This window comes from Lynx rufus, unplaced genomic scaffold (genome assembly GCF_022079265.1).
Source record: "Lynx rufus isolate CCGP_SWC_20201006 ecotype Redwood Valley unplaced genomic scaffold, mLynRuf1.p SCAF_18, whole genome shotgun sequence".
Taxonomy (NCBI): Eukaryota; Metazoa; Chordata; class Mammalia; order Carnivora; family Felidae; genus Lynx; species Lynx rufus.
In genome coordinates this window covers 4,991,594-5,016,432 of record NW_025814832.1, presented here as the reverse complement: position 1 = coordinate 5,016,432, position 24,839 = coordinate 4,991,594, and the positions used below count along the sequence as shown (strand labels likewise).

Below are 24,839 nucleotides of genomic sequence, written 5' to 3'. Positions count from 1 at the left end.
ACAGTTCCTGAAAAAGCCCTGGACGCTGTTTCCCCACAATCCTATAATCTGTCAGAAGACAGAAAACAAAAAGAAGGCTTTGCCAGCCAGAAAAAGCAAATTATAACCAACACAGAGCCAACACTTTACTTCAGACAGAAGGAGCTTTTCTATGCATCTTTGGAAGGAGAGAGACAAAAGAAGCTTACTATTGCTCAAATAACCAAGGCAAACATTTTAACCAAATACCATCTTGGATAAGCATTTGATGCAATAGTCTGCTTTCTCACTTCTTAGTCATAGCCTTAAAGAATAATTTCCAACATTTATGGAAAAGAGTTGATGGCCACAAAATACAAAGAATTTTTACAATTCAATATGAAAAAGACAACCAAAGGGGAACTTTTCTTTTTTTTCTTTTTTCTTTTTCCCAAAGGGTACATTTTCAAAGGGCATGAACTGGTAGTCACAGAAGAAATATGTAAGGTCAAATATTAAATATAATTCTATATTGTTAAAAACCAGTAGAGGGGCACCTGGGTGGCTCAGTTCGTTAAGCATCTAACTCTTGGTCTCGGCTCAGGTCACAATCTCATGATTCAGAAGTTTGAGCACCACACTGGGCTCTGTGCTGGCAGCGTGGAGCCTGATCAGGATTCTCTCTCTCTCCCTCTCCCTCTCCCTCTCTCCCTTCTCTGCTTGTGCTCACTCTCTCTCAAAATAAATAAACATTAAAAAAAAAAAAAAAGCAATAGAAAGTGACTTTTCCATACAGGCAGCTCTTTTTGCCCCTGGGTCCCATACGGGCAATTTAATAAAACCACCTTTTTTCACCAAAGAAAGAAAAAGAAAAGAAAGTGTTTCTCCATACAATCCTAAGGGTATTTTGGCTTGATAGTACTGCCAACTGCAAGCCTCAGAGAAAACCTTGGCTACTCAGAATGAAAAAAAAAAAAACAAAAGATAATGATATTTAAAATCACACTGTACAGGGGCTCAGTCAGTTAAGTGTGTAACTCTTGATTTCAGCTCAGGTTTGGGAAATCAAGCCCCACACTGGGCTCTGCGCTGACGGTGTGAAGCCTGCTTGAGATTCTCTCTCTGCCTCTCTCTCCCTCTCTCTGCCCCTCCCCGGCTCATGCCTGCTCTCTCTCTCTCTCTCTCTCTCTCTCTCTCTCTCTCAAAACGTTAAAAAATGTTTTTTTCTAAATCACACTGTACACTTTAAATATCTTACAATTTTATTTGTCAATTATAGCCCAAATAAGCTGGGGGAGTTGGGGAGATAAGGGTGCCTAGCTAAGTAATACATACCTAAAAATATTTAGAATAGAAGCTTTGTGAAACATCTACTCTGGGAAGGAAACTATTAAAAAAATGGATACAGGTAAACTGCAAACTAAAGGAACTAAAATAAGAATAAAAGATGAACCTTTACCTGTGAACATAAAACAGCTGAAGCTAATCCCCAAGCCTACAATGAACAAGGGAGATCATAGAAGTAAATAAAAGAAAGTCTAAATATAACCACAGAGGCAAAGCATCTCTAACAAAGTAAGCTTACTCAACTGCCTTACTGTAGAAGCAGGCCATTCTGGGACCCCCCTTTCCAGTCACCAAATGCAAAAGAAAAGCAAATAATGCCTGGATGGGACAAAAGTCTTCCCATCAAAGAGGAAAAGAAAGCTAAGCCTTTTACTTGTCCTTGATACAAAGAGGGAAAGAACTGTGGGAGAACTCAAATTCCAGAAAAAAAGGATTCAATTCCAACTTATGTAAAGCTAAGAACTTCGTGTCACTTTGTTCTAAAATTAGCAATACACAGGTCCCTACTGAAAAAACAATACACAAGATCCCAACTGAGCTGTCAGCAGGGTAAAGTTCTAAGCACGTCAGCACGTTATTGCTTAACCATTTCAGTTTTCCCTTATCAGTTTCAGACATAAAAGACCCACATCCCAAGTTTCTTCTACTGTTAATGCCAGTTTAGAGGCTGAGAAAAATTTAGTTCATCAGATTCAAATTTCAAGCATTTTCTAAGTGCATTACAGGTAATGATGCCACAGATTCTATATTTAACCTCAGGTGTGGAACAAGGAGTGCTAGCTTTGGCTGAAATGGCACCAAGTCCCTCCTCCAAGCCTAACTGCAACCATCACCTAAGCTTTCATTAAAGTGGCTATATGGTGTCATCTAAAATAAATTAAAGTGCATTTTCAGTGCTTTTTTGTGAGTGGTTCTACTAATTGGCTATGATGCTTTAAATACAGATAATAAATCACCCCTACTGGTCCTTTAAATATTCAGCATTATAACTGCCATAGGCTAGGGGTACCTGGGTGGCTCGGTCGATTGAGGGTCCGACCTCAGCTCAGGTCATGATCTCGCAGTTCGTGGGTTCGAGCTCCGCATCGGCCTCTGTGCTGACAGCTCAGAACCTGAAGCCTGCTTCAGATTCTGTGTCTCCTTCTCCCTTTGCCCCTCCCCCACCTCTCAAAAATAAATAAACATAAAAAAAAACTTTTTTTTTAAATAATCCCATAGGCTGGCAGTCATACCCTCATTTGAACCACAAAGCCAAGAATGGTAAAAAAATCTTGTGATACAAATCCTCTGAAGTGATATAATAAATCTTTTGGAAATATTCTCTAACTAAAATTTGTTTCATTATGGTTCCATAATTGTTACACTCCAGAATTAGGGTAGCAGTATCTTTTCCCAAATCTGGAACTATTTTTTCTTCAAATAGTATTTATAAAAATATATCACCTTTCTCAAAAGGAACTTATGGCCTCTAACAGACAGCATGTTGCTAATTTTCACAACATCCCAATAAAGAACTATTATTTAGCATCCATATCACACTTTAACTTGCAGAAGTGTTTTACAATATTTTCATTAGTAGTCATGCCTCACAACCACCCGTGAGCTAAACTGGTCCTGTTATCCTCATTTGAGAGCTGAAAAAACTGATGTATTATAAGGCCAAGGTCAAGCCAGTCTGCTTTTCCAAAACCACAAAGCTAATTCTTAAAAACAGTATCATTCACTCAACCAGTGTATCTGTATTGCTCATAGTCCTAGTTTTAGTAGGTTCTTAGAACACAGAAACCCACCTAAAATGAGGGCACAAAAACATTAAATTATTGTTATAACACTTCATCAAAAATACACAACCACATTTGAATATAAATAAGTAAGGATTTAATAACAATGACACAAGGAGTTTCCAGAAATTGGTTCCCAAAACCTCTATGTCATCATACGAAAACAAAAAAAGGATCAAATGCTTCTTCATCTTATTTTTCTTCTTAATCCACTACAATCAGACTTCTATCTCCATCACTCCAATGAGTGGTTCTAGTCAAGGTCACCAATAACCACTAGGTTGCCAAACCCCATGCGTACTTCTCTGTTCTTTTCTGAGACAATAATCAATACAGTGGTCCACTCCATCCTTGAAACATATTTTTTACTTGGCTTCCATAGCATCACTGGTTTTCCTCCTACCTCACTGGCTGCTCCTTCTCCTTCATACCTCTTTTCTAGCCACAATCCATTCCTAGGTGACCTCCTAATTGAATTTCATGACTTCAAACTCTACCTACATGTTGATTTCAAGTCTACAATGCCAGCCCAGATTTCTCCCAGGAATTCCAGGCTTTTCTATCTTATAGCTCCAGTTGGCTATCTAACAAGCACCTCAAACTTGATATGACCAAAGCAAAATCCTTCCACCAGAATCTTACCCATCTCAATAAATATTATCACCTACCTAGTTTCCACAGCCAATAATGCATAAGTTAGGCATGATTCCTCTTTGCCTCACTCCCCCTGGCTGCTGCCAATCCCTGAGCAAGTCCCGATGACTTCATTTCCAAAAGAAATTCCAAATCTACTTCTCTACAGCTCTTCAACCATCACTCCAATCCAAGTCACCACCAATTCTCATCTAAATTAGTGCAAGTCTTGTTACTAGTCTCCTTGCCTCTACTCACGATGTCCCTACAATGAATCCATTTCCACACAGTAAGCAGAACATTCTAATTACAAACCAATTCACATCATATGCCCGCTTAAAAACCTCTGAAGGAAACACATTACCCTAGCTTTCAAACCTCAGTGTCATCTGGTCTCTGCCTTCTTCTGGCACCACTCTCCCTCTCACCACATTCAAGTCACATTAGCCTTATTTCTGTTCTTCCAAGATATGAAGTTCATTCCTCTTTAGTTCTACACTGGAATGTTTGATCTGGTAATCTCTGAATTCTCCTAGATCTTAACTGCCATACTCTGAAAGGTATTCCCTATTCTCCTAACCTAAAGTAGCTGTCCATTCACTCTCTAACACATCAGTCTATTTTAATTCTCTGCATCGTATTTATCATAACTGAGTTTTAAAAAGTTGTCTGTTGTCCCTCCCTAGAATACAAGCTCCATAAGAGGACAGACTGTCCATCTTGATTAGCAGTGTATTACTAGTGCTCTACACATACTAGAAACTCAAAAAATTTGGCAGGCTTAGTTACCCTTACCCACAAAGGGCTCACAATCCAGTTGAAGAAACAAAACAACACTTAAATAATAAATGTAATGCTAGCAGGATAATAAAATGTTACAGTAGCCCAGCAGCAGGAGTGATTAATTCTGCCTTGAGAACTAGGAAGACCTCACAGAAGAAATGAGCTATGAGCTAAGTCCTAAAGATTAATTAGGAGATTCACCACATTATTGGTTATGTTTGCTTGTTTTGGAAGAAACGTCCATGGAAGGAAAGAAAATAGCTTCAGCAAAAATGTAATGAGGAAAGGAGGAAGGAAGATGGAACCAATCATCTATGTGTTAAGTGTGCTGTGAATGATAAAGAATCCTAAAGGGAAACAGCATAAGTAGTCTTCCAATTTAGGAAGATTGCTCTTGTGGCATTGTGGTGGATCAACCGAAGGGGTAGTAAGACTTGAGGCATGAAGACCAGTTAGGAGGTTATTGCAACTGACCAAGTAAGAAATAAAAATGGTCAGGGCACCTGGGTGTCTCAGTCGGTTGAGCTTCCAACTCTTGGTTTCATCTCAGGCCATGATCTCATGGTTTCATGAGTCGGAGTCCCACATTGGGCTCTGCTCTGAAAGTGCAGAGCCTACTTGGGATTCTCTGTCTCCCTCTCTCTCTGCCCCTCCCCTGCTCACGCTCTGTCTCTCTCTCTCTCAAAAATAAATAAAACATCAACAAAATTAAAAAAAAGAGAGAGAGAAATAAAAATGGTCTAATCTATGACTTTGGCAATATGGTTGGAAAGAAAGAGGCAGATTTAGGAGATCTTCAACGCTAAAATCAAATCTAGGGATCAGGCAGATACGAGTGGTAAGGGAGAAGAAAGGAGCAAGGTCAAATCCAATATTTTTGATTTAGCAACTGTATGGCTATTAATAGCATTCAACCAGTCAGGGAATCTAGAACGTTTAGATTTTGTGGCAAAAATAATGAATTCCAAGATGCCCATAAGATGTCCAGGTGGATTCTGGAAATATAGGTCTGGATCCCAGGAGACAGAGATTTGAGTTAAATATAGAGATTTGAATTACATTACCTGTGAAAAATAAAACAAGAAGAGGGTGGCTAAGAACAGAATTGTCAGCAACATTAACACTTAAGGACTGGATAGAAGAAAGGGAGACTAAAAAGAAATAGAAAAGAAAAACCAAGCATGGACAGTTTAAAGAAGCACAGAAGCAAAAACTGAAAAATTAGGGGTGCCTGGGTGGCACCCAGGCGGTTAAGCATCCGACTCTTGATTTTGGCTCAGGTCATGATCTCACAGTTTGTGGGTTCGAGCCCCACACTGGGCTCTATGCTGACAGCTCAGAGCCTGGAACCTGCTTCAGATTCTTGTCTCCCTCTCTCTCTGCCCCTCCCTCAGTCATTCTCTCTCTCCCTCTCCTTCAAAAATAAATGAACATTTAAAAATTTTTAATTAAAAAATTAAAAATTAAAAAAAATTAATAAAAGCAGAAGGCAAAATAAATCGAGGACTGAAAAGCATCATCTGGGTTTCACAATTAGGTCACTGAGCAGAGCAATTTCAGTGGAGTGTTGGGGACAAAATCAAATTACATGCTTGAGGAATAAATAGGTTATGAGAAAGTAAAGAGAGCAGGAGAAAGACTACTTTTAGGAATAGGAGAGAAACTGAGCAGTAACTGGGGGTAGGGTGGGGACAAAGAATTGGGGAAAAGAAATAAATACAAACATAAAAACAGTGATGTAACAAGGTCACAGAGGGATTAACAATATGGAGAAGAAAGGAAAGGCCAACATATGAATACAGTAAAGTCTGCAGGTGTGGAAAAAAATGAAGATAACTTCCACTTGATAGCCTTTGAGAGAAAGGTGGGGGAGAGAATAACATTGAAGGACTAGAGATCAGCTGGGTTAACAATTTACAAAGAGCAGACAAATAAATATTCCAGTGAGACACGGGAGCCTAACCAGTCACCCACACAACCCCCTACTAAGAAGAATGATCTTACTTTATCTAAAAACATTTTTTTAAGTTTATTTATTTATTTATTTTTTAATTTTTTTTTCAACGTTTATTTATTTTTGGGACAGAGAGAGACAGAGCATGAACGGGGGAGGGGCAGAGAGAGAGGGAGACACAGAATCGGAAACAGGCTCCAGGCTCTGAGCCATCAGCCCAGAGCCCGACGCGGGGCTCGAACTCACGGACCGCGAGATCGTGACCTGGCTGAAGTCGGATGCTTAACCGACTGCGCCACCCAGGCGCCCCAAGTTTATTTATTTTTGAGAGAGACAGAGTGCGAGTGGGTTAGGGGTAGAGAGAGAGGGAGACACAGAATCTGAAGCAGGCTACAGGCTCTGAGCTGTCAGCAGAGCCCAACGCAGGGCTCAAACTCACGAACCATGAATGAGATCATGACCTGAGCCGACGCTTAACTGACTGAGCCACCCAGGCGCCCCTGATCTTACTTTATCTAAATAAAAGTTCTTACTTAGAAATTTGAGATCTGATGGAAAATCAGAGTAGTTGTGGAAAGAAAGAGCAGAGACATGATCCAGAAACACTAGCAAATAGTTCAAATTGCCTCTCACAAGAAAGCAATAGCAGAGGGAAGAGGAAGGATGCAAGCAGAGGAGGAACGCTATTAATCAATATTGGACCTGGTCCAGCTGACCAAAAATCACAGCCAAGTTTTTCTGTGTCTTACCAAATCTAAAAATCCACACTAACCTGGAAGTTGTAATACTTCTAAGAATTTGAAGGGTGTGTCCTGCCACAATATTCCGAGTGTCCAAGCTTCATTCAGTTCATTAAGTAATCCCTGGGAGAATAAATAGCTTGGCTAGACTTTGGATAATATTCATATATACCCCCATTAACTTCATAAATCTCTCCCTATACTTTTTCATGCACTGAAGTGGAAAAATACTGATAACACAGCAGTGTCCTAGGATAGAAAGAGAGTAGGGAAAGAAAGCTAGTAGCATTATGCTTGAGAATAAGCAAACTTAAAGTAGAAAATAAACAGCAAAATATTCTTGAAGTCTTAAGAATTAGAGTACACATTGCAACAATGTGGATGGAACTAGAGGGTATTATGCTAAGCGAAGTAAGTCAGTCAGAGAAAGACAAATAGGGGCGCGCCTGGGTGGCTCAGTCGGTTAAGCGTCCGACTTTGGCTCAGGTCATGATCTCATGGTCCGTGAGTTCGAGCCCCACATCAGGCTCTGTGCTGACAGCTCCGAGCCTGGAGCCTGTTTCGGATTCTGTCTCCCTCTCTCTCTGACCCTTCCCCGTTCATGCTCTATCTCTCTCTGTCTCAAAAATAAACATTTAAAAAAAAAAAAAAAGACAGACAAATATATGACTTCACTCATATGAGGAATTTAAGATACAAAACAGATGACCATATGGGAAGGAAAGCAAAAAGAATATAAAAACAGGGAGGGGGACAAAACATAAGAGACTCTTAAATACAGAGAACAAACTGAGGGTTGCTGGAGGGGCTGGCTGTGGGTATGGGGATGGACTAAATGGATAAGGGGTTTATCCATGTTTGCATCTTGGATGTTTATTTGTTAAAATAAACAAATTAAAAAAAAAGAATTAGAGTACACAACTGCATTACAAATTAAAATAAATTCTAAAGGATCTTAAATTGTCACTCAGAGACTTTTCACCATGCATCTTTTTTTTTTTTTTTTAAAGTAAACTCTACACCCAACAACCCCAAAAGTCCCATGCACTACTGACTGAGCCGGCCAGACATTCCCATACTGTGTACCTTTTATGTTACTTAAAATATATTCAAAAAAGAAATAAAATTAAGTTAAAATTCAAATATAGTTAGGAAATTACATTTTTGGAATTCTTCTTTAAAGTCTCCCTCTTCCACCCCCAGACTTTTTTTTTTTTTCAAGGTAGGCTTCAGACCAAGCATCGAGTCCAATGCGGGGCTTGAACTGAGATCAAGATCTGAGCTGAGATTAAGAGTCAGACCCTCAAGCCACTAAGCCACCCAGGGGCCCTCAGACTGTTCTTTTATTTTTACACAGTAAAATTTATTTTTTAGTGTTCAGTTCTAAAAGTCCTCATAAACATACAGATGTGTAACCACAATCAAGGTACAGAATAGTTCCATTACCCTCCAGAAATTTCCTCATTCTACTGCTTTGTAGTAAAACATTCCCCTACCCCTAGAGCAAGACAATCATCAATCTGCTCTCCACTGTCCCTATAGTTTTAAGTTTTCTAGACTATCATATAAATTCAATCAAATAGTGAGCAGCCTTTTCAGTTTAGCTTCTTTCACTTACCATAATGCATATGAGATTCATTTATGTTATTACATATATAAATAGTTCCTTTCTATTGCTGAGTAGTATTCCACTATATGAATATATCACAGTTGGTTAATCCATACCAAAGATGAAGGACATTCAGGTTGTTTCTAGTTTTGAGTACAAATAAAAAGCTGCTATAAATATGGGAGCGCCTGGGAGGTTCAGGGGGTTGAGCATCCGACTTCGGCTCAGGTCATGATCTCCACAGTTCATGGGTTTGAGCCCCATATCAGGCTCTATGCTGACAGCTCCAAGCCTGGAACCTGCTTCAGATTCTGTCTCTCTCCCCTCCTCCTCTACTTGTGCTCCCTCTCTCTCAAAAATAAATATTTTTTAAAAGATACATTTATAGGGGCGCCTGGGTGGCTCAGTCGGTTAAGCGGCCGAGTTCGGCTCAGGTCATGATCTCGCGGTCCGTGAGTTCGAGCCCTGCGTCGGGCTCTGTGCTGACAGCTCAGAGCCTGGAGCCTGTTTCGGATTCTGTGTCTCCCTCTCTCTGACCCTCCCCTATTCATGCTCTGTCTCTCCCTGTCTCAAAAATAAATAAAAAAACGTTTAAAAAAATAAAATAAAATACGCATATTAAAAAAAAGATACATTTACAAATAAATAAATAAATAAATAAATAAATAAATAAATAAAGCTGCTATAAATATTCACATACAGGTTTTTTTTTTTTTTAAATTTTTTTTTTTTCAACGTTTATTTATTTTTGGGACAGAGAGAGACAGAGCATGAACGGGGGAGGGGCAGAGAGAGAGGGAGACACAGAATCGGAAACAGGCCCCGAGCCATCAGCCCAGAGCCTGACGCGGGGCTCGAACTCACGGACCGCGAGATCGTGACCTGGCTGAAGTCGGACGCTTAACCGACTGCGCCACCCAGGCGCCCCATCACATACAGGTTTTTATGTCCTAGGCTGTCACTCCACTGAGTAAATACTTGGGTCACATGTTAAATGTTTGTTTTACTCAGTAAGAAACTACCACAGTGTTTCCTTAAGTTCTAGTTGTTCCACGTCCCTGCCAGCCCATAATCTAATCAGTTTTCTTTTGTTGTTTTTTTAGCCATTCTAATGGCATATCTCATTATTTTTAATTTGCATTTCTCTAATGACTGAGATGTTGAGATTTTCACACACTTACTTGCCATTAATCTATCTGCTCCAGTGAAGTCACTCAAATCTTTCACTCATTTTTTTATGGTGCTGTTTGCTTCTTGACAAGTTCTGAACTCTTTATACATTCTAGATACAGGTTTATGTATGTCTGATATACAATTTGCAAATATTTTCTCCCACTCTGTGTCTTGTCTTTTTTTAAGTTGACTCCATGCCCAACATGGGGCTCAAACTCACAACCCTGGGATCAAGAGTCACATCTCTACCAACTAAGCCAGGTGTCCCGTCTGTGTCTTCTCTTCACTCACTTAAGCATCTTTGGCAGAGTAAAAGTTTTCAATTTTGATGAAGCCCAATTCATCAAGAAAAATTGTTTTGGATCTTGTTTTTGGTGTTGTATCTAAAAACTCTACCTAATTCAAGGTAACAAAGATTTTCTCCTGTTTCTCCTGTATAAAATATTCCAAGTATTTTATAGTTTTCCATTTTATATTTAGGTCTACGATCGATTTTGAGTTAATTTTTACAAATGGTATGAAGTATAGTTTGAGGCACATTTTTTCTTTCTTTTACTTTAGATATCCAATCATTCCAACAACTCGTTGAGAAGACTATCTTTTCTCCTTTGACTTGCCTTTGTCAAAAATCAAATGGCTATATTTAATACTGTGGGTCTATTTCTGGACTTTGTATTCTGTTCATTGATCTGTCAAACTATCCTTTCACCAATACCACACGGTCTTGATTACCATAGCTCTTCAGTAAGTCTTGAAATCAGGTAGTAGGAGTCTTCCAACTTTGTTGCCTTTTTCAAAATAATTTTGGTTATGTTGGTCCCTTTGCTTTTCTTTCTTTTTCTTTCTTGTTTTTTTTTAACATTTATTTACTTCTGAGAAACAGAGCATGAGTGGGGGAGGGGCAGACAGAGAGGGAGACACAGAATCCAAAGCAGGGTTCAGGCTCTGAGCTGTCAGTACAGAACCAGATGCAGGGCTTGAACCCACAAACTATGAGATCACGACTTGAGCCAAAGTTAGACGCTCAACCGACTGAGCCACCAAGGCACCCCCACCTTTTTTTCAATGTTTTTTTTTTTTTTCAGTGTTTTTTCAATGTATTTTTGAGAGAGAGACAGACACTGTGAGCAGGAGAGGGGTAAAGAGAGAGGGAGACACAGAATCTGAAGAAGGCTCCAGGCTCTGAGCTGTCAGCACAAAGGGGGCTTGGACCCAGGAGCCATGAGATCATGACCTGAGCCGAAGTCAGATGCCCAACCGACTGAGATACCCCGGTACCCCTAAAATCTTTAAAATCTTTAGCCCCATCCAAATAAATATATATATAACTAAAAAATTTTTTAAAGAAATGCTTGTTAATTTTGTGGGATTTTTCTTTTAGTTATCTTTTAGAGATATATATGGAAATATTTATTAACTTATGAATCTGAGATTTCTTTAAAAATAACTTAGGTGGGTTAGTGGATGGGGAAACATAGATAACACAAGATTGGCACAAGTTCAAAATTACTGTAGCAGAGTGATAGGGGTTCATTATACTGATGTCTACTCTCGCATATATTTGAAATTTTCATAATAAAAAAGTAAAAAGAAAACCTATCTACAGAATTAATCTTCTCTTTAACATAAATCCCTAAGGTGAGGGAGAAAATGAGAAGTATGGGGAGTTAAGCCTTGAATCAAGGTGAGACCCTAGGGATGTCTGTGATTCTCAATATTTGATTTTCTTGTCAAAGCCAGACATCCTGTTTAATGTCAATATTAAAAATGTTTAGCTAAAGTCAACCAACAACTACAGATACTCTGCATATTCCTTCCTTTCATAAAACATGTCTCTGCTTTTATTTCAAAATCATGAACTATAAAAAAAGCACCTAAATCATACCAAACTGTCCTTCCAGAAAACAACAGCATGTGTATTTTTCACTTACCATCAGGTATATTTATTTCATTGTTTTCAGTTCTTATATAACTGGTGAAAAAGCTACGGAGTAGCAGAAAACTAGACAGTTAGCTTGAATTCCTAATCCCAACTCTGAACTAACCAGGTACTGGTTCAAAATTGTCCTGTGGTCCTCAAACCAAATCTGCTGAGGTTCTAGTTCATAATAACCATTCAGGCTTCAATCAGAGGCATTCAGTGGAAATAGATTCTTTTTTCCTCCATCTTTATAATAGAACTGATGTTAGACAAGGCAGTTGCAGGGTTCTTGGCTGGCTCAGTCAATAAAGCATGCAACTCTCGGTCTCAGGGTCAAGAGGTCAAGCTCCATGTTCGGCATGGAGACTATTTAAAAAAAAAAAACCTAGGGGCGCCTGGGTGGCGCAGTCGGTTAAGCGTCCGACTTCAGCCAGGTCACGATCTCGCGGTCCGTGAGTTCGAGCCCCGCGTCGGGCTCTGGGCTGATGGCTCGGAGCCTGGAGCCTGTTTCCGATTCTGTGTCTCCCTCTCTCTGCCCCTCCCCCGTTCATGCTCTGTCTCTCTCTGTCCCAAAAATAAATAAACGTTGAAAAAAAAAAAAAAAAAAAACCTAAAAAAATAATTTAAAAAATTTAAAGGGGCGCCTGGGTGGCACAGTCGGTTAAGCGTCCGACTTCAGCCAGGTCACGATCTCGCGGTCCGTGAGTTCGAGCCCCGCGTCGGGCTCTGGGCTGATGGCTCAGAGCCTGGAGCCTGTTTCCGATTCTGTGTCTCCCTCTCTCTCTGACCCTCTCCCGTTCATGCTCTGTCTCTCTCTGTCCCAAAAATAAATAAAAACGTGGAAAGAAAAAAAAAAATTAAAAAAAAAAAATTTAAAAAGGCAAATTTCCTAAGTCTGGTAAACCATTGAGAATAGGGGAAAACAAAGATGTACAGCTAATATGCACACAATTCATTTTTTTCAAAAAATGTTGTAATGGGGCACCTGGGTGGCTCAGTTGGTTAAGTGCCCAGCTTCAGCTCAGGTCATGATCTCACAGTCCATGGGTTCAAGCCCCGCATCAGGTTCTGTGCTAACAGCTCAGAGCCTGGAGCTTGCATCAGATTCTGTGTCTCCATCTGTCTCTCTGCCCCTCCCCTGCTCATGCTCTGTCTCTCTCCATCTTTCAAAAATGAATAAATGTTTAAAAAAAATGTTTACTTATTTTGAAAGAGAGTGCACATGCACACAAGCAGGACAGGGGCAGAAGGAGAGGGAGAGAATTTCGAGCACACTCCACACTTAGCGCAGAGCCCGACATGGGGCTCGAACCCATGACCTCGCGTGACTTGAGCGGAAATCAAGAGTCGATGCGTAACAGACTGAGCCACCCAGGCACCCCTGCACACTAATTCTTTATTGAAAAGTTCACTGGGAAGCTTGGCAGGCTCAGTCAGTAGAACATGCAACTCTTGATCTCGTCGTGGTCATGAGCTCGAGCCTTGTGTTGGTCAAAGAGATTACTTAAATAAAAACTTCTTTAAAAAATGGAAAAATAGGGCACCCTGGTGGCTCAGTCGATTAAGCATCCAATTTCAGCTCAGGTCATGATCTCATGGTTCCTGAGTTTGAGCCCCACATCGGACTCTCTGCTGTCAGCACAGAGCCTGCTTCCAATCCTCTGTCCCCCTCCCTCTCTGCCCCTCCCCTGCTGGTTCACTCTCTTTCAAAATAAATAAATAACCTTAAAGTTTTTTTTCAATAAATAAATAAATAATGGGAAAATAAGGAAAATATTTAGCACTGTATGAACTACTATCAAGAAGGTACTTGGTGCCACATTATTATAAAACCAATCCCTCCAGATGATGTGAATAAACAACAAATAAAGCAACTAGAACTCAGACTCACAGAGAAATTATGCTGACTTTATTACTTATACCCTAATGATTTCTAGATCTGCATCTCCATTCTAAACTTTTCTACTAAGCTCAAGACCCAATATCCAGAAGCTTATTGGACATTTGCTCCTAGATTTTCCTGACACCTCAAATCTAATATACCAAAATCATTGTCCCTCAAATGTAACACCCTCTCACCCCTGTATTCCCTACCTTGGTTAATAATATCACCATCCACTTGCCCAAGCAAGCAATTTCAAATACATCTTTGACAACTCCTTCCCCCTTACCCACTCCTCAACATAAAGTCAATAAGACCCTCCTGGTGATTCTCCTAAAAAGCTCGTTAACCTGTCTACAATTCCACCATTACCACTGTAACTGAGATCTTCAATCTCTCTCAAATGATCATCACACAAATGTCTCATAACCAACTAGTCCCCCCCCACCCCCCCGCCGTAGCCAATTTCACACTTTAAAATCTAACTTCCAGGGGCGCCTGGGTGGCTCAGTCGGTTGAGCAACCGACTTTGGCTCAGGTCATGATCTCGCAGTTCATGAGTTCGAGCCCCACGTCGGGCTCTGGTGCTGACAGCTCAGAGCCTGGAGCCTGCTTTAGATTCTGTGTCCCCCTTTCTCACCACCCCACCCCTGCTTGTGCTCTGTTTCTCTCTGTCTTTCAAAAATGAATAAACATTAAAAAAAAAAAAAATCTAACTTCCATACTGCCAACAGTGTTACTTTTCTTAAACAGTGATCCAAACTTGCTCCTTACCTGACTCAAAACTCTCCCATGACTTAAACAAACAAACAAACAAAACTCTCCCATGACTCCCTGGCATTTTATCTTACAAAGTAAAATTCAGACCCCTCACCAAGGCCATCTACAACTGGGCTCCAACTCATCTTTCACCTCACTTCCTTCCATTTCTTCCTCATGCCCCATGATCTAGCCACATTAAACCACTGGCCCACAGGTCCATACTCATATACTCTCTACCCTTGTGCAAGCTGTTCTCTGTATTTGAAACACTACCCTCTCCAATCTTTTTTTGTTGAGATAGCCAAATTATATTCATCCTTTAAGACCCAACTGACTCCTTCTCTAGCAAGCTTTGTCCAACCTTCCCCTCACCCCACCACACAGAACCTGTGCTCCCATAGCACTTAGTACAGATCTCTATGATTGCACTTACTGTACTAATTCATAATTATTTGTGTTAGTCTCCAATTAAAATGTGCATTCTTGGGGTGCCTGGATAGCTCAGTCGGTTAAGCATCCACTTCGGCTCATGTCATCATCTTGCTGTTCAGGGTTTGAGGCCGTCGGGCTCTGTGCTGACGGCTCAGAGTCTGGACCCTGTGTTGGATTCTATGTCTCCTCTCTCTGTCCCTTCCCCATGTGCACACACATGTATGCACTCTCTCCCTCTCTCTCTCTCAAAAATAATATTAAAAAAACAAAATGTGTACTCTTGGGGCACCTGGATGGTTTAGTTGGTAAAGCATGCAACTCTTGATCTCAGGGTTGTGAGTTTGAGCCCCAGGTTGGGTATAGAGATTACTAAAAAAATAAACTTTAAATAAATACATAAACAAATTAAATGAAATCTTTTTTTTAAATGTGCATTATTTAGGGGTGCCTGTCTCGCATGCAACTCGATCTTGGCATCATGAGTTCAAACCCCATGATGAGTGATGAGCATAGATGCTACTTAAAAAAATAAATAAAAATAAAATAAAAAAAAAAGAATGTACCTGGGTGGCTCAGTCAGTTAAGCATCTGACTCGGTTTCAGCTCAGGTCATGATCTCACGGTTAGTGAGTTCGAGCCCTGCATCTGGCTCTGTGCTGACAGCCTGGAGCCTGCTTGGGATTCTCTCCCTCCCTCTCTCTCTCAAAATACATAAATAAACTTAAAAAAAAAAAAAGTTCAGGGGCACATGGGTGGCTCAGTCAGTTGAGCGTCCAACTCTTGATTCTGGCTCAGGTCATGATCCCAGGATCATGGGATCCAGCCCTGCGTCCAGCTCCGCGCTAAGCATGCAGCCTGCTTAAGATTCTCTCTTTCCTGGGGCACCTGGGTGGCCCAGTCAGTTAAACTGTCTGACTCTTGACCTCGGCTGAGGTCATGATCTCATGGTTCCTGAGTCTGAGCCCCACATCGGGCTCCATACTGACAGTATGGAGCCTGCTTGGGATTCCCTCCCTCCCTCTCTCTGCCCCTCCCCCCATCTTTCACTCTTTCAAAATAAACTTAAAAATTCTTAAAAAAAAAAAAAATTCTCTCTCAGCCCCTCCCCCTCTCCCCAACTTGCATGGAAACACACTCTCTCTAAATTAAAAAAGCTAAAAAAATAAAAGTGCACTCCTTACAAAGATTATGTCATTCATATTTTAATTTCAGTGCCTAGCACAATTCCTAACACACAATAGGCACTTAAATGTCTGCTGACTGATTGCTGAAAGGACCAACTCATTTTCTAATGAGACCAGAGACCAAAAAGCTTAAGAGAGTCAAACCTAGCTTTGGTTTACTGATGAAAAGAAAAAACACTAGACAAATTTGTACTTATGCTATTTCTAGTTTTTCACACTTTCTCCCACTAGCTTCAGGGCTGGTTGCCAGAAAATTAGTAACTGAGTCTTGGGGCACCTGGGTGGCTCAGCTGGTTAAGTGTCTGACTTCGGCTCAGGTCACAATCTCACAGTTCGTGGATTCAAGTCCTATGTCGGGTTCTGTGCTGACAGCTTGGACCCTGAAGCTTGCTTCAGATTCTGTGTCTCCTTCTCTCTCTGCCCCAACCCGCTCACGCTGTGTCTCTCAAAAATAAATAAATGCTAAAAAAATAATAATAAACTTAAAAAATTAAAAAAAAAATTAGTAACTTAGTTTTTTAAATCCCTCCTTAAATGACCTATATTTTCCCATGAAACAGTACAATCCAGTGCTATAATACTAAGCCATCATTTGATAACTGAACCTTAATTCTGGTAATTTATTATCCTCCTTGTAGTAAATGGATTTTTAGGGGTACGTGGCTGACTCAGTTGGAAGAGCATGAGACTCTTGATCTCAGGGTCATGAGTTCAAGCTCCATGCTGGGAGCAGAGATTAAATAAATGATACTTAAAAATAAATAAATAATAGGGGCGCCTGGGTGGCTCAGTCAGTTGAGCGTCCGACTTCGGCTCAGGTCATGATCTCATAGTTTGTGAGTTCGAGCCCCACATTAGGTTCTGTGCTGACAGCTCAGAGCCTGGAGCCTGCTTCGGATTCTGTGTCTCCCTCTCTCTCTGCCCCTCCCCCACTCAAGCTCTGTCTCTCTCTCTCTCTATCAAAAATAAATAAACATTAAAAAAATTTTTAATAAATAATAAAATAAAAATAAATACATTTTTCATAAAGAAAATTGAGCATTTTTCCACTTGAGTTGTACTTCCTTTCACTCTAAGTTACAAAGCTCTAAAAGGGACATAACCAAGACCTTGATAGGCAGTGAAAAGACAGAAATAGATACTAAACACTTCTCTGCTGAGAAAGCATTCACCTCTCACCATGAGCACAGTGACTTCACACTTATCCCCACTCGGTCAGCTGTGAAGCTTCAACCCTTCCCCTGGCCACTTTGCTTCTCACACTACTCTCACTTTCCACTTTATTATATTAGTATCATCTTTTTGGAGTTGCTATTACATTTTAGGAGTTGAAATTCAAGAATGAGGCTCATGTCTTTTCTGAAAATGTTCCAAGCTTCCTGTCCTGCTCTGCTGCATTATACAATGTTACTGTGCCAAATACTTAGCTCATTTCCTTCTCCTGCTTGTCCTGATATGGTGGTACACATCAATAATGCCCTCCCCTTCACATTTTCAGACTTTACTGTCTGCTTGTAATGCCCTATCTTCCTCGTCCATCTATGAGGGTGTATCATGCATGTTATGCAAAGGGTCTTTACTGACAATACCTGTACCCAGCCATCCATCAACTCTCACAAGTTGTACCTCCCTCTAGTAGAGCGCTTAATGTATTTCATCAATTGTAAGACATACCTTCCCCTCCACATTTCTGTGAAAATAGGATATATCTTACAACTGATAGCATGCCAGTCTTTCTTAACATTTCTTCTTTCTTCCTTGCATGTAAAGTAATTGTGAGCCTTACAATTAGCAACACAGAGCTGATGAAATAAAGTATTACATTCTATAATAATTACTTTGTATACATCTGTTTCCTAGGCCAAACTGTGAACTGAGAGGGTCGGGGCTATATGACAAACATCTTTGACCAGCATAGATTTGAGCACAAAAAGAGGGTGCATCCAACAAACACTAGTTGGATAGTTATTTATTTAGCATTTGCTAAGTATTAAGTAGTATTGTAAACATTTTACATGTATTAAGCACATTTAACCCTCACAACAACCTGTGCAGGAAGTACAGTTATTATAGATGAAGAAACTGAGGTAAAGAAACATAGGGAAGCTCATTCAAAGATACACAAAGTTCCAGAAGATCTGAACTCATCTTTGCTGATTATGTTTTATATTGTTTATCATTTTTCCATTCAGCAAATATTTAACAAGCAATTACTCCAGGCCAACTATGTACTGTGCTAAACACAGGTAAGCAAAACCTGGCCTCTGGAGGCTACTCTGAATCATATATCCATTCTTGAATCCTTTACCCTCCAAACATCAGAACAACCTACAAATTCACTAAGTTAAATCTGCTCTTCTCTTTTACTTTTCAACATCTTCCCATATAGCCCTTTTTTTAAAGTTTTTAGCGCTCTATCAAGAACCAAACAAAGGACAAAAAAACAAAAACATAAACAACAAAAACCTTTGTACTCAATTATTAGCAGCTGTGAAAAGATCACAAAAGACTTCAGTTAAGGAATGGGTGGCAAGATCCAAAGGGTTCTAAAGGAACAAAGGTTCTGTTCATAAGCAAATATTCAAAGAAAAAAAGGTAAAAACACATAATTTTGTTTTAATTTTTTATTATTTTTTTTAACACCATAATGTTGTCTTTAAGTAGACTGTTTTAAAATGTTTTCCCTGAGGGCACCTGGGTGGCTCAGTCGGTTGGGCGTCTGACTCCTGATTTTGGCTCAGGTCATGATCTCAGGTTCGTGGGTTCAAGTCCTGCATCTGGCTCTGTGCTGCCTGCTTGGGACTCCCTCTCCCCACCACCCCCCCCCCCACCCCACACACACACAAATAAATAAATTAAAAAAAAAAAAGTTTTCCTCTGAAGCAGAAGATACTTTTTAAAAAATTATTCATTTTATCATAATAAAAATGAGCTAGTAACCTTTAATTCCTTTTTTTTTTCTTAGCCCTTGCTGTGTCAGAGATTCATGAGTAGTCCTTACATCCCCACTTTAGATAGACTGCTCCCACAACAGGTAATCAAGGCACTGACCACGCCGTCTCTCCCAAGGGAAGACTCTCCATTTGGTAAGTCATCTACCACATAAAAATAACCACAAATAGGAAAAAGAATAGAGAGGACAGGAAATTCTCATCACAACTGAACAAGCCTCTATTATTTTAACATGACATGAATGGCATTAGGGACTCATTTGAACCAATGGAAATTTTCAGTAGAGGGAAAAACACATTACAAAATTAAAAATAAATGTCCAATTATTAAAATAAAATAGGACAACTAAGCCAGCTCTACTTTTATACCTCTACTTCAGGTTCCATCTGGTGAGCAAAGACAAAATAAATTTGTATTCTGTAAATGCCCTATGACAACAGTAACAAGCGCTTTCTTTCAAAACTATCCTCTAAAAAAGAACAATCGTTGGAGGCACCTGGGTGGCTCAGTGAGTTAAGTGTCCAACTTTGGCTCAGGTTATGATCTCACAGTCCGTGGATTCGAGCCCCACATAGGGCTCCGTACCGACAGCTCGGAGCCTGGAGCCTGCTTCAGATTTTGTGTCTCCTTCTCTCTCTGCCCCTCGCCCACTTGTGCTCTATGTCTCTCAAAAATAAATAAATGTAATAAAAAAATAAACATTAAAAATTAAAAAAAAAAAAAGAACAATTGGGGTTATGGGCAGTTATTAGGGAGCCAAGGAACTAGAGCAAAAAATTAAAAATGATATATCACTGTATATTTCCAAGAAAAAGAGGTAAAACACGTTTTACCAGATGGAGAAGTTAATGACAACTAGGGTTCATTTCCCCCATTCCTATAAAATAATTCACTGTTCTTATCTGTGAATCTTCAAGGACCTAGTACAGCCACTCCCTACCTTTGCTCTGATGAAAGACAAATCACTCACTAATTTCCAAAAGGCCTCGCTATTTCAAGCTCTTCGTCTTTAGGGCCAGCAAAGCTGAAGCATCCATCTCATTCTGTCCTTTTGAAAGAAGTTTCACCTCTTTCAAAAGCTGTGGCTAGAAAGCCATTTTCTCTCTCTAGAAGCACACAGTTTAACTCTGTCCTCTGCTTTGTCTACCCTAAATAACAACAAGAACAGCAACAAAGCCTCAGGAGTGCTCCTTCAGCCTCTCAGAAAAGAACCAGCCACCTCTTGGACAGCTGCTTCTGTCTTTCTCTCAGAGACACTCCACCCTGGAGGTTCCACAGGCAGCGTAACAAAAAGTGGAGCTGCAAAGCTGCTATATGCTTATCTCACCTCCAAACGGAGACACGGCCCTTGGGGCAACCAGAGACTCCTTCGCAAAAGAAAACTTTTATACAATTTAAAAATAGCAAATTGTATTTGCACACCCCTCTTTGTGCAGCCCTCCCAGCTTGTCTCAAACTAGTTTTCTCGACTCATAATAAAGCACATTAGTACCAACTGTGTTACATACAAGACGAGGAACCTGAGTGAGCTATGTTCACAAAGCATTTAACAGATTGGCCCTCCGTTCTCTTATTTCTTCCTTTTGAGTAAGGAGCTACACACCATTTGTAAAAATGCCCAAGAGTATGGTATTTTTCCTACACAAGTCTGATGGCTAATTAGTCACATCACAAACTGGTATTTTTGCACATGATCTACTGTGCCTACGTAAAACGCACATATGTGCCTACTGAGGTTTTACAAACAATATGCTTCGCCTTGACAAAGAAATCAATCACTCTACTAATAACGGTAAGGTCTAAAATCCAGTAATATTGTTGGTGACAATAGTACCATCGGTATAGTACCTACAATTTACAATTTTCATACACAATTTCAATCACGTACATTGATGCTTGCAATAGCCCACCGAAGCACTACATCTTTCAGAGGTTCAGAAAGGTTAAATAGGACCTGCCCAAGGTTATCTATCAGCTTTATCAATGGTGGACGTGGTTTCGAACCTGTCAGACTCTAAGCCCCTAGCTTTCTTCCCTAGACCCCTCCCAGCTTTAAACAGAGGGCTCCTGACTCCCATCCTCCGCCCAGAAAAGCCCATGACTCTAGGCGACCGGCCTTCCCTGCCTGGATCAGAGTTAGCTTCTTCAGCTCCAGCAAGGCTTTCATCCTCCACCACCCTCCCCCCGCGACCATTCTCTGAAAGAAGCGGAAAGGGAGAGGCGACCGAAAGCTCCTGGGGGAAGGGACGATGACAAACGGGGAAGCGCGGGACACTGCCCCTGCCGTGGGCTCCTACACCCTGCCGCACTCACCTCCTTCCCTCCGCCAAGCGGTCCAGCCCTGGCGCTGGCGATCCGGCCACCAATGCCCCAAATTCTCCCATCATCACCTCAAACTGTCCCTCCCCCACGCCCCTTCGCCTCCGACAGGCAGAGCCCACCCCCCCCCCCCCACCAAGTCGAGGTATCCCTCCACCAAGCCACCCCTCTTCTCTCCGGCCGCCCACCCCTCTTCCACCATCACTCACTGTCGGTGACTGGGCCCGGCCCTCATGGCTGCTCCGTTGCTGCCCGCCGCCGCCACCGCTACTCCACGCCCCGGCCCCTCAGTAGCCGCCGCCGCCGTCGGGACTAGCCGGGAGCCTCTCTTGCGCATGCGCAGCCTGGATTACCGGGGCCCTCTATGGACGCCCGCGCATGCGTAGCCGGAGCCGAGGCGTCTTCTTCAGTGCCTGATGCTCTGCACCCCTGAGTCTCAGGTGGACATGGCCGCTGGCCTCGAGCACTGATTAGGCTTTCAGGCTTCGATGGCCGCCCTTAGGTCCAAGGCCTCTGGGTTACCTTGCCTAGGGTTACTAAACGCTTGGACCTCGATCATAGACTTAATGACACTTCCAGGATTCTGGATCCTACTTGCACTTAAAGGCCCGAATGCAGGTGCTCTGAGGTGACTGATAATGAACTTGGATCTCTTTCAAAAAGACGATCACATCTAGAATACATTGGAGGTAATTGTGTAAGAGGTAATTTTGACATCCCAGAATACACTACTGGCCAGGAGGTGCTCAGAAGCCCCTGGGGATCTTGTCAAGGCGGCACTTAAACTTCTTTGGGACACTGCAAAGTTCAGTCTGTTTATCAAGGGCATACTGTTTATTGGACAGAAATGTTCTGGGCATCTCATATGTGCCATCGAGGAACTTGCAGGCCTATAGTTTCTTACTTTACAGCTCTCACTACAGAGCCTGGCCCTTTTGCAAACTGGTAAACAAAAACTAGACCTTTAGCCCATGGAAACCCAACCATCAGCCCCTAGACCACTGTGCTGCCTTGGCATAGTGGAACAAGAAACTAGGCTAGGGGCGCCTGGGTGGCTCAGTCCTTAAGCGTTGGACTCTTGATCTCAGCTCTGGTCATGATCTCACTATTCATGAGTTCGAGCCCAGCGCGGGCTCCTTGCTGACAGTTTGCTTGGGATTCTCTCTCTGGCCCTCTGCTGCTCTCGCTCTCTCTCTCTCAAAATAAATAAGCAAACCTAAAAAGAAAAAAAAAAAATACTAGACTCAGTTGAGTCTTGGAAATTCAGCAATACAGATTTGACAGCTGAGGGCAATGCACTGCAGTAGAAGGGAAGAGGAGATACAGAACTAAACTCTCTCCTTATCACCATGACCCTCATCCCACCTCTAGCCCAGTCTTACCTCTATAGCCCAGAGTTTGCAGAGATAGGGACCAAGATATAATGTCAGGCAAAAAAAAAAAAAAATCAAGGAAGAGAGGGGGGAGGAGGAAAGCAGTTCCATTCTTTCTGTGAAAGGTGTTAAATTCTCTGTACTTCTGGAGAAAGAAAAGCTAGTCCTGATCCCAGGATCTGATATGAATATTTAAAGTCCTAATCTAAGACTAAGGAAATTTTTTCCTTCTTTGGAAAGAAGCAAGAATAGGCCCTAGAGTAAAGTTTGAGAATGCTGAAACTGGAGTGTCACTAATATTTCTAATTACAGATTACTAATTTAAAATGCATATAATGGAATGCTCAAGTCACTAAGAAATGAGGTTACTCGCTCTAGCACCTAGGAGTTTGAGGATTTTTTTCTCATCAGATGCATGTAACTTTTACGTACATACCTATATGTTGCTGTGGGAAAAGTATATAGATTAGCATAATCCGTCCCTAGAAAAGCAGATCTACACAAAAGTACATGCCTCGTGTATGAACTGCCTCCCATCTCTCGACCTACGTACAGTAAAATGTAACTGGTGACAAGAGTAGGGTGGTGGGGCCCAGGACTAATTCCAGAGGCTAGCTCCTAACTTAGAATAGTTGTCATTACTTGCAAAAATATTACCCTTTGGAATGAGCACATTTGGCACCATGGGGGAATTGCAGAGCCAGAAAAGAGGAAGAATTGATATTGACACTATGTTCTGATGAATGGAATACTAAAAAGAAGGCCAAAGCTGACCCTGAATCTTCTGGGAACTGGACTTTCCTAACTCTATCACCACAGTCAGTCTCCTGCTGGAATCTTTGTCCTCATAGAGCTTAGAGTCTAGTAGGGGACATATAATAAAAACATCAAATACTTGAATAACATTTACTATGTGCTAAGCACTGTTCCGAGTCCTTTATACATGTGAATTCTTTTAATCATCACAACAACCCTATGAGGGTACTATGATTATCCCCATTTTATAGATGAGGAAACTGAAGAAGAGAGAAGTTACCTGCCTTGGGGCATTGCCCTGGGGCACACAGTAAATAATGGACCTGAGAATCAAACCCAGAAATACAATCTTTGTGCTCAATCACTCTATTATAAACTGCCTTATCACAGGAGGGGAAAAAAAAGGGTCCTAAGAGACAATTTAACCAGTCATGGAAGGAACAGCCTCTGGGGAGACCTGGAAGTGAGAAAGACTACCAGGCAATTGGGGGACTGGAAATTTTTCAGTTGAGCTGAAAAAGAGGAACGACAAGAGACGAGACTGGTGGAGGCACTTGGCTGGCTCAGTTGGAAGAGTGTGTAGCTCTTGCTCTAAGGGTTGTGAGTTCAAGCTCCATGATGGGTGTAGGGATTACTAAAAAAATAAACTTTAAAAGAGGAAAGTGAGAGATGAGATCAGCAAAGTCAGTTACGGCCAAGTTAGTTTGTACCTTATTCTGAGGGCAGTGAAGCAAAGGAGTGACTTGTTCAGATTGGGGCCATGAGAGGTTGGTGAGACTGTGAAGACTCTTAATGAGGCTCATAGAGCATTTCAGGCTTTGAAATAGGATCATTGCAGGTAGTGATAAATACTATGAGGAGGTGCCATTTAAGTTGAGACCTCAATAGGGGGCAGAAGCCAAATCTAGAAGAACAGAGAAGGCAGGAGTAGCAGATATAAAGGCCCTGAGGCAGAAATGAGCTTGGTATATTCAAAAGATGGAAAGAAAGCTAATGTGCTGGCAGCCTTGAGAGTAGAAGCAGGGCTCAATGTATGCAAGGACATTGGATGAATCTAGTTGTAATAGGAAGCCATTGAGGGGTTTTAATCACATCCTTCAATTGCTATCTCCTTAAATCTCTAAAATCCATCTGTGTCTCTCCACCATCTTCACTGTATTATCTTAGTGAGAAACATACAATGACACCTAGTTAGAAAAGGACTTCCAGGGGCGCCTGGGTGGCACAGTCGGTTAAGCGTCCCACTTCAGACAGGTCACGATCTCGCGGTCCGTGAGTTC

General features: G+C 41.3%; 1 protein-coding gene across 1 annotated transcript in view; it reads right to left on the bottom strand.

Annotated features, from left to right (window-relative positions):
• The window catches only part of FAM222B (family with sequence similarity 222 member B), a 79,480-nt gene extending 57,713 nt beyond the window's left edge, over nucleotides 1-21,767 (bottom strand). The window contains exon 1 of the mRNA XM_047080719.1: nucleotides 21,640-21,767. The gene's annotated coding sequence lies outside the window, so the exon portion shown is untranslated. The remainder of the gene's footprint in view (nucleotides 1-21,639) is intronic.
• Between the last annotated feature and the right edge of the window lie 3,072 nt (nucleotides 21,768-24,839).